General features: G+C 37.5%; 1 long non-coding RNA gene across 1 annotated transcript in view; it reads right to left on the minus strand.

The window, feature by feature from the left end:
- Positions 1–11,197: 11,197 nt before the first annotated feature.
- The window catches only part of LOC129058738 (uncharacterized), a 45,440-nt gene continuing 38,197 nt past the window's right edge, over positions 11,198–18,440 (minus strand). The window contains exons 2-3 of the long non-coding RNA XR_008524072.2: positions 18,052–18,103; positions 11,198–14,167 (exon numbers count right to left, since the gene is read on the minus strand). This is a non-coding gene — a long non-coding RNA (uncharacterized LOC129058738). The remainder of the gene's footprint in view (positions 14,168–18,051; positions 18,104–18,440) is intronic.

The raw sequence follows: 18,440 nt of genomic DNA on the forward strand, positions 1-18,440 counted from the left end.
TATTCATCATACATACATCATATATATTCATCATGTATATATATCTGCTTCAAAATGTCTTTATGAAGAACAAATGTAACTAGTCATAAATGTTCATTCAAACAAGAAGCACAAACATCTTTTTCTAAAATGAATCTGGAATGGAGTCTGATATGGTTTGGCTCTGTGTCCCCACCCAAATCTCATCTTGAATTGTACTCCCATAATTCCCATGTGTTGTGAGAGGGACCCAGTGGGAGATAATTTGAATCATGGGGGTGGTTTCCGCCATACTGTTCTCATGGTAGTGAATAAGCCTCACAAGATCTGATGGGTATTAAGGGTTTCCACTTTTGCTTCCTCATTTTCTCTTGCTGCCACCATGTAAGAAGTGCCTTTCACCTCCCACCATAATTCTGAGGCCTCCCCAGCCATGTGGAACTGTTAAGTCCAATTAAATCTCTTTTTCTTCCCAGTCTCAGGTATGTTTTTATCAGCAGCATGAAAACAGACTAATATAGAGTCATATATCTTTTAAAAAAATTAATAATTTACATGATAAAATGTATAAGAATTAGTTCAATTATTTCCAGTCGTTAAAATCTATGGGCTCAGTGAAAAGTTCCATGTGCCAACATCAATATTATTGTATATGTTAAAGTTTATAATGGTTGTAATTTTGAACTAATTCCTGTTCCCCTGGGCCACCATTTTATTGTCACCTTTGATTAAAGTGACTTCAATTAAATGTTAACTGAATATAGTTTGAAACAAAGTAGAACAAAGTTTCTTTAAGCCACACTGACCCCTAGAGACAGAGGGATTACAAAAATGTTCCAGTAAAACCAAAATCCACCTTCACAAAATTAGTGCAAATATAATAAAAGAATTTTATTATATTTTTGGCATAAGTACGGACTATCCTTTCCTCTCCATGCTATACTCCACTGACTAAGCATACTGCATTTCATGTTATTAAAATTTCACTGCAAAGATAAGAAGAAAGAGGCAAAGAGAAATAATTTAAAGCTAAAAAGAAAAATGTATGGAATGGAAAAGTCGTTAAACTGTGCATTCAGAAATCTGAGTTCTGATTCTATTTCTCCCACATATACCTGTGTAACCTTGGGAAAGCCACTTTCCTCCCTAAGGCTTCACTTAACTATCAGTTAAATAAGGATTTGACCCAAATTATCTGATTCTCTATGCTAAAGGCAAACTAAGAAATTCTAACAGTTTATTCTCTAATCTGAAAAAAAGACCTAAATCACCATTTTTAGAAAACATCCTCTATTATTGACTCAATACAATCATGCATCACTTAACAAAGGGGACATGCTCTGAGAAATATGAACATCATATGTACTTACACAAACCTAGATGGAGAAGCCTACTACATACCTAGGATATATGATACAGCCTATTGCTCCTAAGCTACAAATCTATACAGCAAGTTACTATACTGAATACTCTAGGCAATTGTAACACAATGGTAAGAATTTGTGTATATAACATATCTAAATATAAGAAAGGTACAGTAAAAATACAGTATAAAAGATAAAAAGTGGTACACCTGTATAGGGCACTTACTGTCAATGGAGTTTGCAGGACTGGAAGCTGCTCTGGGCGAGTCAGTGAGTGAGTGAGTGGTGAGTGAATGTGAAAGCCTAGGACATTACTGTACACTACTGTAGACTTTGTAAATACTGTACACTTAGACTACACTAAATTTGTTTTCTTAATTTTATAATAAACCAATCTTAGCTTTCTATAGCTTTCATTTTTTAATTTTTTGACTCTTATATAACACAGCTTAAAACATGAACATATTGTACAGCTGTACAAAAAATATCTCATTTCCTCATATCCTTATTCTATAAGTCATCTTCTATATTTAAATTTTTTTTTGTATGTTTCAAACTTTTCTTGTTAAAAACTAAGACATAAACACACACATTAGCCTAGGCCTACACAGGTTCAGGATTATCACTATCACTGTCTTCCACCTCCACATCTTTTCCCACTGAAAGGTCTTCAGGGGCAATAACACACATGAAGCTGTCATCTCCTATGATAACAATGCCTTTTTCTAGAATACCTCCTGAAGGACCTGCCTAAGGTTGTTGTACACCTAACTTTTTTTACATGTAGAAAAGTGCATTCTAAAATAGTGGCCAGGCACGGTGATTGACGCCTATAATCCCAACACTTTGGGATGCTAAAATAGGACGATTGTGTGAGCCCAGGAGCTGGAGATCAGCCTGGTCAACATAGCAAGACCCCATCTCCACAAAAATTAAAAAACTAGCCAGGCAGTAGGATTGCTTGAGCTCAGGAGTTTGAGGCTGCAGGGAGTCATGATCATGCCACTGCACTCCAGCCTGGGCCACAGAGTGAGACCCTGTCTCAAAAAACAAAAATCAAAACAATAAAATAATAATAAAAAGTATAGCATAATTAAAGACACAAACCAGTAACACAGTCATTGACATGGTTTGGCTGTGTCCCCACCCAAATCTCATCTTGAACTGTAGCTTCCACAGTCCCCATGTGTTGTGGGAGGGACCTGGTGGGAGGTAATTGAATAATGCGGGTAGATTTTTCCTGTGATGTTCTCATGATAGTGAATAGGTCTCACAAGATCTGATGGTTTTACAAAGGGCAGTTCCCCTGCACTTCTCTCTTGTCTTCTGCCATGTAAGATATGCCTTTGCTTCTTCTTCACCATCTGCCATGACTGTGAGGCCTCCACAGCTATGTGGAACTGTGAGTCCAGTAAACCCCTTTCCTTTATAAATTACCCAGACTCAGGTATGTCTTTATTAGCAGCATGAGAATGGACTAATACAGTCATTTATTTATCAAGTATGATGTACTGTACATAATTGTATGTGCTAGACTTTTATACAACTGCTAGAGCAGCCAGTTTATTTACATCAGCATCACCACAAACACGAGTCACACATGGCACTAAAACATTAGGATGGCTATGACATCACTAGCCAATGGGAATTTTTCAGCTTCATTATAATCTTATAAGAACATTGTTGAAAACATCATTGTATGGCACATGACTGTAGTTAGACTGGTCCATGTAGTATATTACTGGCAAAGATTATTGCATTCATTTCTTAGGGTTACTTTAACAAAGTTCCACAAACTATGTGTCTTACAGAAACAGAAATTTATTTTCTCACAGTTACGGAGGCTAGAAGTCTGAAATCAAGGTGTTAGCAGGCTATTCTCCCTCAGACTGTGGATAGAGTCCTCCCCTACATCTTCCTAGCTCTAGTGGTGGCCAGAGTTCCTTGGCTTGTAGCTGCATCACTCCAATATCTTCCTCTATGGTCACATAGGGTTCTCCCTGTGTGTCTCTTTTCACATTATCTTCCCTCTTCTTATCAAGATGCCAAACATATTGGATTAGTGGCCTACCCTACCTTGATATGACCTCACTTTAATTTAACTAATTACATGTGCAATGATCTTATTTCCAAATAGGTCATATTCTGAGATATTGGGGACATCTCTTTTGGGGGGACATAATTCATAACAGAGATGATGGGGAAAATACATAGTCAGAGAAACTTGACAGTTTTAAAAAGAGAAGCAAAGCCATTTGCTGAATTGACCACTTATAGGACAGGATGTGTACAATGAATCACTTCCTATTGAAAAATTTTACTGCTAAAAAATCAAGCAGCAAGGAAAGATTTATTCAGTACAGAAATTACAAGACCTGAGGCTGGCAAAAGTGACTCAGACAAGATCCTGGAACACTGTCAATGAAGGTAGGAGGAGTCCCAGGTAGCTATACTTCTGTGTAGTGCAGACTCAAATTCAGAACCAGTGCCTGAGGGTTTGTCCTGTAAAGGTAATAACCATGAAGAAACCACTGAAACTCAGCCTTACCATTCCTTGTCAGGAAAATTATTAAGAAATGTTTGTATTTTCCTCTTAAATTTTGATACATGAGAAGGGAATATAAAAGATAAACCTGAAAAATCTTTTTATTGACAGATAGCAGGAAAGCTATCAAAGACTACTGAAGTCAAGTCGAGAGGACCTAGGAGTCAAGAAGGGCTTGCACTGGCCAAAGATGGGGAAATTTGTACATGAATAAGAATAATAACTGCAATGGATTAAAACATATCAAATTCATTTAAATCCTATGAGTTCCCAATGATACTTGTATTAGGGTTCTCCAGAGAAACAGAACTAATGAGATATATAGAGAAAGAGATTTATTATGGAGGTTCACATAATTATGAAGTCTCACATAATTATGGAGGCTGAGGAGTCCCACAATCTGCTATCTGCAAGCTGGTGGCCCAGAAAAGCTAGTGGTGTAGTTCCAGTCCAAACCAGGAGTACTAATGTTAAGCACAGGAGAAGATCGATGTGCCAACTCAAGCAGAGGGCAAAATTCATCCTCCTACCACCTTTTCTTTCTATTCAGGCCCTTAATAGATTGAATGGTACCCACGCACATTGGTAAGCGCGATCTTCTGTACTCAGTCTACCAATTAAAATGCTAATCTCTTCTGGAAACGCCCTCAAAGACATACCCAGAAATAATCTTTTACCAGCTCTGTGAACATCCCTTAGCCTAGTCTAGTTAGCATATAAAATTAACCATCTCAATAGTGAAGAAAGAAGTGGGGAGTCATTATTGATACTCTTGAGGGATGATAAGAAACCAACTCATTATTCTGAAAACTTGTAAATAAAGGGAAAGAATCAAATATTGATCCTACTTTTACTACACAAACTCCAGCAAATAGTGAATGGGGGAATTGCTATGGCTTGAATGTCCCCTCCAAAACTCATGTTGAAACTTAATCCCCAATGTGGCAATACTGAGAGGTGGAACTTTTAAGAGGTGATTGGTTTATAAGGACCTTCATGAATAAATTAATCCATTTCTGGATCATGGAATAAAGGGCAAATGAATTAATTGGTATGGATTAATGGGCCATTATGTGAGTGGAACTGGTAGCTTTATAAGAAGAGGAGGACAGGACCCAGCCCCCTGTTCAAGTGATGCCCTGTACCGTCTCAGGGCTCTGCAGAGATTCTACTAGCAAAAAGGCCCTCACCAGATGTGACCCCTTGGTCTTGGACTTCTCAGCCTCCAGGACTGTAAGAAATAAACTCCTTCTCTTTATAAATTACCAGATTTCAGGCATTCTGTTATAAGCAACAGAAAACAAATGAATATAGGAAGTTTCTCTTTACAGAAATATTCCAGCCAAATGAGGATGCAAAGGTATAAGAATGATACAATGGACTTTGGGGACTCGGGGGGAGTGGGTAAAGAATGGAAGGGGGGTGAGAGATAAAAGACGCAAATTTGGTACAGTGTATACTGGTTGGGTGATGGGTGCACCAAAATCTCAGAAATCACCACTAAAGGACTCACTCATGTAACCAAACAACACCTGTTCCCCAAAAGCCTATAGAAAAAAATAAAAATTAAAAATAAAAAAGCATTCTAGACAGTAAATGTGTAAAAATGATAGAATTAGAATATCACTATTCTACAATCCCTAACGAACTAAAGGGTCTAGGCATTGATCGCCATCAATTGTTGCCCTTTTCAAAAAGAGAGTGAGAGGAAGAACCAGATATTCTGTGTCTGAGTCTTCTTACGGAAGATGAATAACCATAGTCCAATCTGTGAGGTAGTCTCACCAAAGTAATCTAACTTGAATCTGATAAAGCCTCTAGAGGTAACTACCAATTTGCAGAAAATACCAAGGACAGAGGAACATAGTGAACTACTGAACTACGTCACAGGAATTCAGCAAGAATAATCAGATGTGGAAAACTCTAGAGGACAAACAAAAACTAGCAAGAAAAAAGGGATGCAGAGGGGAACCTATAGATTAAAAGACTTTAAAAATGTGTCAGCCAATTAGCAGTGAGGATCTTGCTGGGATCCTGATTTTGAGGGAGAAATAAAGAAAAACGTATCCATGACATTCATAAGACAATTGGGAATTTTAATATTATTAGTATATTTTATGATATTAAGAAACTACTGTTAGATTTTTAAGAGTGGCAACAGTATTGGGCTTATGTATTACTAATAAGAATTCTTATCTTTTACAGATACATATTAAAATATTCACAAATTAAATGATATGATGTCTGGGATTTAATTCAATAATATGGACTGAGAGGGGAATGGATGGGACAGAAGCTGCCATAGGTTGGTTGTCGATGAGTGCATGGGGTTTATTCAAGAATCGTTCTTTTGTAGTTTGCTTTTTTTATTCTAAATGTGGAATAAGAAAGACACTAAGAACTGAATTTAATTTTTCTTGGAGATGTAGGAAAAGTTGGTGAACAGCCAAACAGTTGTCAGGTTTGTGTCATAACCAGCTGGGGGATCCTGGGTAAGTCATACAGTAACAGATCCTCTTGACAAAATGTGGCCATTGAATTAGATAGATTATCTCATATTCCTCTAAACCGAATTTCACTATCAAACTGTAAACTTTCTGAGTGCAAGATCTGTTTTATTCATCTTTGTATTCCTGAAAGATACATACAGTGCCTCGCGCATCGTAGACATTCATCACATTCATGCTGAATTGGGTTGAATTTCTCCCTAATGTATTATGTTACGCAGATAAAGTAACTACTTAAGCCACTTAAATCAAAGGTCTTTTCAGAATTCTCTTTCCAGTGTGACCTCTAATCTTGTAAAGCAGATGCTTTTTCCCAGGGACCTTTGACACCCCTCAAATGTAATCATAAATGAAGCCATTTACTCAACCTACTTATAAAATCTGCCCTGCACAGTTAATATACTGTTATCTAGTAAGGTCTGGAAATGAGCTTTCTATTTTAGTTAATAGAGAATCTCAGCCTACATTAATTATAGATTAATATTTTCCAAATTAGAATTTGATTTTTAAAATATGCTATATTAAAATGATGCCAGAAAATCCAGGCATGGGGAGAGCTAATACAGGGAGGCCAAGTAAGCCAGGCTCAGCCCCTCCAATACTACAATCCACACAGGCAGCAAACAGATCTGCTTTTTCTGTTTAATATGCTGGTTTCATGTATGATTTCATTTTTTAAAGGTTTCCACTCACTTTTCAAAATTAGAAACCAATTGCTTAAAAGGGATTTAGTAATCTTACGATGCCTCAGGGCATCCTTATTATAGATTTTCTTGTCCTGTAACCTCACGGAAGTATCAGGTAATGAAACAATAGAGTAACTGGGATGTTAGAGAACAGAACATTTGTTGAAAATATTCTGCACAATGCAATGCTTTTTTTGGCAATTAAAAAGCATACTTATTTTTACCTTCTTCCATAGACGTCACTGTTTATCCCAGGTCATTTCTGCTACTCTCCTGTCTTCTTAATTAACACCAATGTAGAAATAATGTTCACAGTACCTTGTAGGTACTGAACATGGAAAGGTCCCTGTCACAAACTAAACTCTGTTAAAGAGTAATACCACAGTGAAAAAATCTCAGAGCAGAGTACTCTCTGTAGAGTATTCAAAGCCACTTCACTTTTGCCAGAAATATGCCCCCAAAAGACTATGGAAACTCAAGATCTACAAGTATTGAAGAATATTTTTTTCAATTTATGTTATTCAAATAGGACCTCTAACTCTAGAGAACTAACTGCAAACTTTAAGATGTAAAAAGACTACTTTTTTATGTATGAAAACAGGTCCAATAGCTTCTCACTGGAGAGAAGGAAAATGTCAGCCACTAAAGCAGAAAATGAGAGATGATCCTAAAATTGGGAAGAGATGACAGTGAAATATGAAAGGAGGCAGAGGAGGTCTAAGAAATCAGATCAGCTGCATCTTAATTACCAAGATTCCAAAATAAATCTACACACATATTTCTGAACATATCCCCAGCGGAATTTTATCTCTGTTCCCCTTTAACTCAATTGTGCATTATTGTCAGAACATATCAATCTCATCTGATAAATCATATTTTAACTAAGTCATTACAACTGTTGAAGAAGATTTGCCATTCTACTTTAGCCACATTTAAATAAGTGACTTAATACACTATAAATATTTCAGATCATAATCTAAGCAAATAATCCTTACCCAAACAAGAAGAGAGCATCATCACTGAGCCACGGTGTGCATATGTCAAATACCTTGACAGAATAGCAATGGCCTGTTAATCAGAGCACACGTTAAATGGCCCCACCACCTGCTCTACATCAACATTAATATTCTTATTAGTTATTTAAAGAGACAAGCAATGTCACTATCATCCTACACCAACTTGAGCTTTCAGAATGAAAGACATTGGGTCAGTTATCATCTATTTCAATATAGTATTAACAGTTTGAGATTTTAGCAACTTGAAGCCTGAATCTAAAACCTAAGTACCAAAATAAATCACTGTCTCCCAGAATTAAAATATTCAATTCTGTTTTTAAAAATTTAACTCCTGAGTATTTTCTTTGATTCCTCAGTACACATGTCATAGCAGAAATTACACTGTACTAAAATCTATTGACAGCATTTAGTGATTGAGTACCCACTATGAACAAGGTTCTGGGTCTCAACAGTCATTGAGAAACACTGCCTTAGACATCATATTGCTTAAGGTATAATAAGCCCTGGGTTCTAGTCTTAGATTTACCACTCAACTTGAAGATTGTTACGTGATCTTGGACAAGCCACTTAATTTCTCAGTCTCTTTAGTCTCATCTGTAAAATATAGAAGTTGGACTAGATTCTGTCCAGTAGGAAAATGCTACGAATATTTATACTGCTGTCACTAATCGGTTATACATCAAAGGAAGCAGATGAAAGTACTCATTACCCAAACATCTAAACTGGATAGTATAACGTTGACTGACTTGTGCTTAACTATGAACGTACAGAACAATTATATCTTCAAAGTTTCACCTGAGATAAGATTTTGAGTCCTTGAGAGACTGTAGGGAAAGGCATCACAGGTACCACACATACTATTAATAACATTTAAGAGCTTTCTTTCATAAGGTAAGAAGCTACCATAGAGGAAACAAATAATTTATAATTGTGAAAGTGTAATTCACGTCTTTAGCTATGAACCTGAGCGTAAATATCCTTTCATCCATATAAATTATTCTAGTCGGGTATCTCTGCTGCTACTGATTCATCAAAAGGTCAAATGAGTTTAAACTTGCAAAAGAAGAATATAGATTGATTCCCTTTTTATTTATTTGATTTTCAAATTATTATTTATACTTACTTAGCATTATGTAATTACTAGGACTAAGAATTCAGAATTACGAGCTATAATGTGAAGTCTAAAGTTTCTGGATCTGATTAAAATCAAAGATCTTCAAATGCGGAGGAAATTCAAGTTTAAGTCCCTCACTCTAGAGGTCATAGACAGATACACACAAATTTACATATACATACAAATATAGCCCAAGAAATTAACTGATTTTCTCAATATCTCATAGCTAAGAAGTGACAGTAACACCTTGAATCCAGGGCTTCTTCTGGCTCCTAGCCTGGTGCTCTTTCCACTATAGTGCATGATTGTCCTCAATCTATGCAGATGACAAAACCATCTCCAGAATTATTTCTGGATCTAAATTTCTAGGCCCCTGGGAGAGGGTTAAAATCCAGATGGCTCACTATCCTACTGAAGACAATTAGGTCTTCTATTTTCTGGGTGAAACTGAGAAGAGTACTCTATGGATCGGCATTCTGAGTTGTGAGTAACAAAAAGACTGGCTCATTTAAGAAGGAAAGTATTTTCTAAAGGATTTCTGGGTAGTTTTCAGAATCACCAAAATATGGAGATACAGGCTAAGAAAATAGACAGGAATAAGAGAGACTAGGCAGTAGCCAGGACAGGAGCAAAAATTAGGTCACAGACTAGATTGGTGGGCTCACCTCGCCTGCAGCTGCTGCACTCTGGACCCTGGACCCTAACTGCAAGCCAGGTTAAGGAACATGTATCTGGTATTTTCAGCTTCTACCATGAAAGTCAGATTCAGCCACGGGACTTCCCAAAATAAAGGAAGGGGTCCAGACCCAGGGAAGCTAGCTAGCTAAAAAAAAAACAGCTAGATTAGATAGATGGATGATAGAAATAGACTCTTTTCCACAACAAGTAATATATTTGAGAAACTTAAAGAATAGATTCATGTCTACATAAATTAATCCCCCTTTAAAAGTGGCTGAAAACTTATTGCTATACAATATCTCAACTAATATCAAGAATTTATCAATAATAGTGTGAAATCTCATTTTAACATGATATACATAATACATCTAGGAGGAGTCACATAAAAATATTTATGTTGGCCGGGTGCAGTGGCTCACGCCTGTAATCCCAGCACTTTGGGAGGCTGAGATGGGTGGATCACTTGAGGCCAGGAGTTCAAGACCGCCTGGTCAACATGGCAAAACCCCGTCTCTACTAAAAATAGAAAAGTTAGCCAGGAGTGATGGCATGAGCCTGTAGTCCCAGCTACTCGGGAAGCCTGGGCAGGAGAATCGCTTGAACTGGGGAGACAAAGGTTGCAGTGAGCCGAGATCGTGCTACTGCACTCCAGTCTGGGTGACAGAGTGAGACTTTGCTCCAAAAAAACAAACAAAAAAGGTTTATGCCATTAGCTTTGGGTGGTGGAAAATTAGTGATTTTCTTTTTTATTTATAATTAGCTAAGTTGAGTGCTGTGGTCCCAGCTACTTGGGAGGCTGAGGTGTGAGGATTACTTGAGGGCAGGAGTTCAAGTCCAGCCTGGGCAATATAATGAGACCCCATCTCTGAGGGAAAAAAATTATACTTAGCTAAAGCTTCTAAATTTTTCTGCAATTTATATGCATTACACGCGTAATAAATTTTTACCAAAATAATAATGGAGTGAGGATCTTTCTAATTCTACTCGTAATTTTATATGATGCCAGAAATTTTAACAACATGTGATGTCTTCTAAGAAAGTACATATGGCTTTTTATGCCATTCACCAAAAACATCTTTTTATTTTATTTTATTTTTCCATAAGTTTTTGGTGCACAGGTGATATTTGGTTACATGAGTAAGTTCTTTAGTGATGATTTGTGAGATTTTGGTGCACCCATCACCCGAGCAGTATACACTGCACCATATTTCTCAGTGAGAAAATAGTTGTTTGGTTTTCCATGCCTGAGTTACATCACTTAAAATAATAATCCCCAGTCTCATCCAGGTCACTGCAAATGCTGTTAGTTCATTCCTTTTTATGGCTGCATAGTATTCCATCTCATATATATTGCCCAGGCTGGACTTGATATATACATATATACACATATATATATGTATCACAGTTTCTTTATCCACTCGTTGATTGATGGGCATCTGGGTTGGTTCCACAATTTTTCAATTGTGAATTGTGCTGCTATAAACATGTATGTGCAAGTATCTTTTTTGAATAATGACTTCTGTTCCTCTGGGTAGATACTCAGTAGTGGGATTGCTGGATCAAATGTTAGTTCTACTTTTAGTTCTTTAAGAAATCTCTACAATATTTTCCATAGTGGTTGTACTAGTTTACATTCCCACCAGCTGTGTAGAAGTGTGTTCCCTGTTCACCACATCCACGCCAAAATCTACTGTTTTTTGATATTTTTATTATGGCCATTCTTGCAGGAGTAAGGTGGTATCACATTGTGGTTCTAATTTGTGTTTCCCCAATCATCAGTGATGCTGAGCATTTTTTCATATGTTTGTTGGCCATTTGTATATCTTCTTTTGAGAATTGTCTATTCATGGCCTTAGCCCACTTTTTGATGGGATTGTTTGTTTTTTCTTACTGATTTGTTTGAGTTCATTGTAGATTCTGGATATTAGTCCTTTGTCAGATATATGGATTTTGAAGATTTTCTCCCACTCTGTGGGTTGTCTGTTTACTCTGCTGACTGTTCCTTTTGCCATGCAAAAGCTCTTCAGTTTAATTAGGTCCCAGCTATTTATCTTTCTTTTTATTGCATTTGCTTCTGGGTTCTTGGTCATTAAATCCTTGCCTAAGTCAATGTCTAGAAGAGTTTTTCCAATGTTATCTTCTAGAATTTTTATATTTTCAGGTCTTAGATTTAGATCTTTTATCCATCTTGAGTTGATTTTTGCCTAAGGTGGGAGATGAGGATCCAGTTTCATTCTCCTACACGTGGCTAGCCAATTATCCCAGCACCATTTGTTGAAAAGGGTGTCCTTTCCCCACTTTATGTTTTTGTTTGCTTTGTTGAAGATCAGTTGGCTGCAAGTATTTGGGTTTATTTCTGGGTTCTCTACTCTGTTCCATTGGTCTATGTGCCTATTTTTATACCAGTGCCATGCTGTTTTGGTGACTATGGCCTTATAGTATAGTTTGAAATCAGGTAGTGTGATGCCTCCAGATTTGTTCTTTTTGCTTAGTCTTGCTTTGGCTATGCAGGCTCTTTTTGATTCCATATAAACTTTAGAATTTTTTTTCTAATTCTGTGAAGAATGATGGTGGTGTTCTGATGGGGGTTGCACTGAATTTGTACATTGCTTTTGGCAGTATGGTCATTTTCACAATATTGATTCTACCCATCCATGAGAATGGGATGTGAAAAACTCCCTTTTAAATGCTAATTTTATTCATGTAGTTGTTTTACGAATATAAAGATTTCAATTTTTCATATACAATACCCTTAAAGAGTGAAATCCTTTGAATTATTTTTTCAAAAACAGGCAGCACAGTTCTGATACAGAGGGAGCTCAGTATCTCAAAACACCTTATATTTTCCTTTTTACCAATTCATACATTTCCATTCCGGACGAGCTTTATTGCTGTCAATTGCAGTTGCCTATAGCTTTCCACTGCTTTTGTTCCTGGAGGGTTAATTTCTAACACTTGGATTTCTTGGCATGCTTTCCTTTCTTTTTTCCCCAAATACCCAAGCCCTATAACCCTTAATTTTGCTAATTGATTTTGTGCCCAGTCACTATTTATAAATGGAGATAATCCCAGATTCGGACAGCTGGTCTGGCCCATAGTTCTGAGATCTGTGATCCCATTTAGTTTCACCACATATGACCCTAGGCCACAAACATGTTGAGGGCATGTATATAAACAAATAAGTTTAACAAAAAGGAAACGTGTGCAAAAATGTGGACCCTATACTATAGAGTTTGCATACCATGCTTTAAGGGAAAGGGAACTTATAATACAGCTAAGAATACCTAAGAATACGTCTTTTTATGCAGGAGTGAAGCTTCCCCTCTATGCAGATAGGCTCCGAGCATCCTGTGAGCAGACCACGCTCATTTCCTGTTGTATCCTTCACCTACAGCATTTTCCTTGAACCTCTCCATGAGCTTAAGTCTACATGTTTCTCAAAAAAAACAGTCTAAATTCTGCCTTTTCCCTAAGGGATGTACAGATGTGTGACTAAAACTAAAAAAGAAGACTACAAATCTTAAAGAGAGTCATAAATAATTATCATAGATAACCATTGCTACCAAGTACCAGACTTACTCCTCCAAACAACCATATAAGCATGGATTGAAGATACCTGCTGTGTTATAGGTATCATTACCATTAAGGTAAACATCATATAATCTCAGCCCTCAGAGAATTTGTTCAGTATGATAGAATCAAAGATAAGCAAAAATAATTAACACAGGGCCTAAGTGCAGAGATAAAGGGGAAGTTTGCCTAAAGAACAAAAGTTTTTTACAGACTGGATTCAGAAGAAGGCTCCTTCAAGGAAGCCCATTTTACAGATAAGAAAACTGAGGTTCACAGAGGTTAAATGTTTATGACCACAAACTAATAAGTTGTGGAGCCATAAATCAGAAATAGGTCTCTTAGCCCAACATTCCCACAGGCTTTCACTTATGGGAAGTTGACCTAATTATTAACCTAATTAACACACCAAGTGTGTTAATTTCCTAAGGCTGCAGAACAAGTTACCACAAATTTGGTGGCTTATAGCAATAGAAATGAATTCTCTCACAGTTGTGAGGATCAGAAGTCTGAAATCACGGTGTCAGCAGAGTTGGTTTCTTCTGGAGGTTTAGAGGGAGACTCTGTCCCACGCCTGTCTCCTAGCTTCTTGTGGGTGCCAGCAATTCTTGATGGTGATGCATCTTTCCAGTCTTTGCTTCCATCTTCACGTGGCCTTCAACTCCATGTTTATCCTCTTTGTGTGTCTTGAATCTCTCTTTCCGTTCTCTTATAAGGAAAACAGTCATTGGATTTAGGGTGATTTAGAATGAACTTATCTCAAAAATCTTAATTACAACTACAAAGACTCTATTTCCAAATAAGGTAACATTCACTGGTACCAGGAGTTAGGACCTGAACTTATCTTTGCAGGGGACAATATTCAACCCAGTATACCAAGCACATTGTTTACAAGCCTATTTCAGCTTTTACTTCCCCCTGGACCTTTCTGGCTGAAGCCCTCATGTTCAGCCAAGGATTTGTGGATAACTCCTGAGAATGTGCACAGCCTTGGGCAGCCTTCCAAATCATCATGGATAAGTAAGAGTTTACCAAGTCCCACTATGGCTCTCTCTGTGTTAAATTTCTCACTGGTTTGCTGATTTCTTGCTGGTCTTCTGCTTCTTACCAAAACCAGGATCATAATTTTGGGCTAGCTGCAACATTTGTTTGCCAACCATATGTGATAACAAACACCCGAGGGTATGGGGTTTTCTGCTCCCCTCTCCAAACCAAGTCAGCCCCCGCCAGCAGCTAAATTCATCTTAGCTGAGTAGGGCTTGCCCTATTCTGTCCAAGCTATCACATGATGGGACTGTGGGAGGTAGAAGGGAAGCAGCCCAGGTTAATACAGCACAGACTCTCATTGTTTGTACCCACAGTTTAGTAGATCTTCTTAAATAAACACTAATCAATTTTCTGAATGTCCTTGGTCAATTCTGAGATTTCTCAAGTGGTTGATTTTTAGAGTCTTGTTCAGTGTTATTATTGTTTTGAGAGGAAGAGGATTTGCTATATTCTTCACTCTACCATTCTGAAAGTCCCAATTTCTAGATACTAACTAAAAAAGAGCCATTGCCCCATTGCAACTTGCAGCTGGACTGTCATCAGTGAAAGGAGAGAGGCAGGGAAGTCTCCAGAAATGTTCATTCTACACAGGTAGGATGGGACTACATGGAGCAGGAATTTACAACAAATTAGTTTCTTCTTCCCTTTAAGCATATTTGTTGTCTACATTTTCTCAAAATCTCATAGTAAAAGAGAAGAGTAGAATTGCCTAAAACTGTATTTTTACAGAAGAAAGAGTTCAAAATTCTAGATAAAATAACCCATCCATCAAGATGCAAATTGCTACAATTGAAGATTACCCTGTACACACAGAGAAAAAGGCTCACCTATTATGATTGTCCATAGATTATATCAATTCATTTTAAATATTTAGGAAGTTCTTTTTTTACTTTATAAATCTATAAGCCCATTATTATCAGTTTCCAGACCTTTTACTTCTCTGACTTGAAAACCACTGCTACTTATAATACAATCCAGTTAAAAGATGATAAATGTAATCTTTCATTATTGACTTCAGGCTATTGTGGTACAAAAATAACTCTATCTATTTTCCCATCTATTCTTTCACCTGCACATGCCCACGAACACAATTACAAGATAGATACCCTTTCTTCCAGAGGCTACAAACCAGTAACCTCTGGCTGAAAAATAGGCTTTATTTAGCTCTTATTGTACCCTTTAAAATACTGAGCTGACAATTAAAATCTACATATTTTACACAAAAATATGAGTACCTGCCTTTTCTTGAGAAAGAATCTGGTGATAGTTCATATGACTTTTCTTTTCAGACAGTGCAAGTAATTTCCAATATTTTACAGTCCCCCCTGCCTCTATTGTCTTCCTAATGCTGACAATGAATGTCAGTTATCATCAATTATTTCATTTGTATTATTTTTCTTTTTGTGGTAGGAAAATATTTTTCTGTAAAAATGTCTTTATGTTAAATACATTTTGAATTAAAAATTGAAAGGAAAAGTAGAAACTAAGATTATCCTTTTGATTATCCTTCACCCAGTTTTCTGTACTCATTAACACTACTTGCCTGTACCCCCATAGGCATTTGAGTTTGTTGTGTCTGTTTTCATCCTTAGATTAGAACCGAATAATCTCTTGAAATAAAAATAATTCAAGACTGCAAGCTTCTTGCTTATCAGATTGGCCTAGTCCAGAGGTGATCAAGAAGCTGGCCAAAGGTCAATTGATTATATACTATAGTGGGGAGGTGCTCAGATTCTTCTAGAGTCAGATTATTCAAGTTCAAATCCTCACTTTGCCACTGTTAGGGTTCAAAAAGCAATGCCCCAAAATATGGTGCTTTGACATGCTGGCCGAGAGAAGCAGCCTTAAGTTTTCTCTAACCTTCTACCTCCAGCCCCCTCCCTCTGACCCCTGCCTCCTTATGCCTCTGATCCTCTTTCCCAAAGAACTAAGAGGGACCCTCTTTGGAATTTCTTTATCTGACTAAGAAATTTTCTTTCTTAAGACAATGCAATTGTCTTAAGACCTCTTACCTAGGAATCTCATCAAATAACCAGGAAAGATTAACCACTGGAGAAGAGACTGGGGGTCATGATTACAACCAGACAGACTTTTCATATATTTTTTTGAGGACAGCTCTGAGAAACTACCTGGGGACTTTATCTTCATAATAAGACAATCTTTGTTCTTGTGAAGTTCTGCCCCTCTCCGTCCTGTAACCTTGTCATTCAGCTTCCAAAGAGAATCATTTACAAAATAATGTCTGCCTTCTGTGTCCATACATCTCACCTCTATGAAGACAGCATTTAAAAATCAAACATCTGGCTCCTCCTTAAGTCTCATATTTTGTGTATAGCTTCTGTGTTTATGCATGTTGAATACATTTTATGTGCCTTTTTCTTCTATTAATCTGCCTTTTATCAGCTCATTTTCAGCAGATCCTCAGTGGACAGAGATGAAGCGTTCCCTTCACTCCTACACTACCTACAGATTTTGTGATCTTTGGTAAATTACTTAATGTCTCTGAGATTCTATTGTTCTATCTGTAAAAGTCAGATAATAATAGCATCCACATTATAGGGTCGTTTGTGAGTGAAATTAAGTGCTCAGAATAGTGCTTGTGTGATATAATAAGAAATATATTTGGTCTTTGTTCCTAGTTTTTGTTGCAGGGCTTCTAAAATTTTTGGAAGTCCTGAGTGATAGGAACGTCTTTCATTATTCATAATGATCCCCTTTATAATAACACTTGAGTTCATGCTAATGAGGTGACTTAGATGACCCTAGATAACCTCAGGATGGGGCCAGTCCCCAGAAAGACCAAGTGATTAAGGGATTAGAGGGTTGGAACTTTCAGCCTTGTTGACCAACCTCCAGGAAATGGAGTGGGGTCTAGAGATTAAGCTCTCCAAAGCTGTCGAACAAGATTTGACAAGCTTCACAGTTGCTGAATGTGTAGACGTGCTGGGAGGGTGGAATGCCCCTCACGTCTATACCCAACCTGTGCATCTCTTCCATCTGGCTGTTCTTGAGTGGTGCCCTTTATAATAAATGGGTAATTGTAAGCAAAGTGTTTCCCTGAGTTCTGTGAGCCATTCTAGCAAATTATTGAACCTGAGAGGGGGTCATGGGAACCTCCAGTTTATTGCCGGTCAGTCAGAAATATGGGGGGCCCAGACTTGAGATTGGCATCTGAAATGAGAGCAGTCTTGTGGGACTGAGCCTTCAACTTGTAAGGGCTATTCAGGTAGACAGTGTCAAAATTGAATTGAATTGTGGAAGACCCAGTTGATATCTGCTGGAGAGCTGCTTGAAGTATGTGAAAAGACCCATACACATCTGGCCACAAAAATTTTCTGTGCTCAGAGTATAGTAGGACAGAACAGTCTGTTGGTTTGCGTGTTTCCCAGTCTGGTAAGTAGTAAACACTATATACATTTTTGCTATTATTATTATAAGAAAGCAACTGCCCCCTAGAAACACTCCTGTATGGTACAGTGTTAATGAAATTGACAACTGTGTTTGTGAAAATAGTCTATCCCCAGAATACATATGTCATGCCATACCTTTATTGACTCCAATAGAGATGACACTGTATCCAAGGGCTGAAGAAGAGACCTGGAGACGTGAACAAGACATAGTGCTTATCAGGGGAACTTACGTACAAACACAACTTGGAAAAGAAACAACATGCATTCTGCTGCTTTTAAAGTGTTCACTTAGAGAATAAAACTATCTACCAAAGTATAAAACACAAAACAACACAGAAGCCAGGTATGGTGGCATGTGCTTATAGTCTCAGCTATTCAGGAGGCTAAGGAGGGAGGCTCACTTCAAACCAAGAGTTCAAGGCTGCAGTGAGCTATGAACTCACCTGTGAATAGTCAGTGCACTCCAGCCTGGGCAACATAGTGAGACCCTCAACTCAAAAAAAAAAGCAACTCATATGTGTGAG

This window comes from Pongo abelii, chromosome 2 (assembly GCF_028885655.2).
Source record: "Pongo abelii isolate AG06213 chromosome 2, NHGRI_mPonAbe1-v2.0_pri, whole genome shotgun sequence".
NCBI classification, from domain to species: domain Eukaryota; kingdom Metazoa; phylum Chordata; class Mammalia; order Primates; family Hominidae; genus Pongo; species Pongo abelii.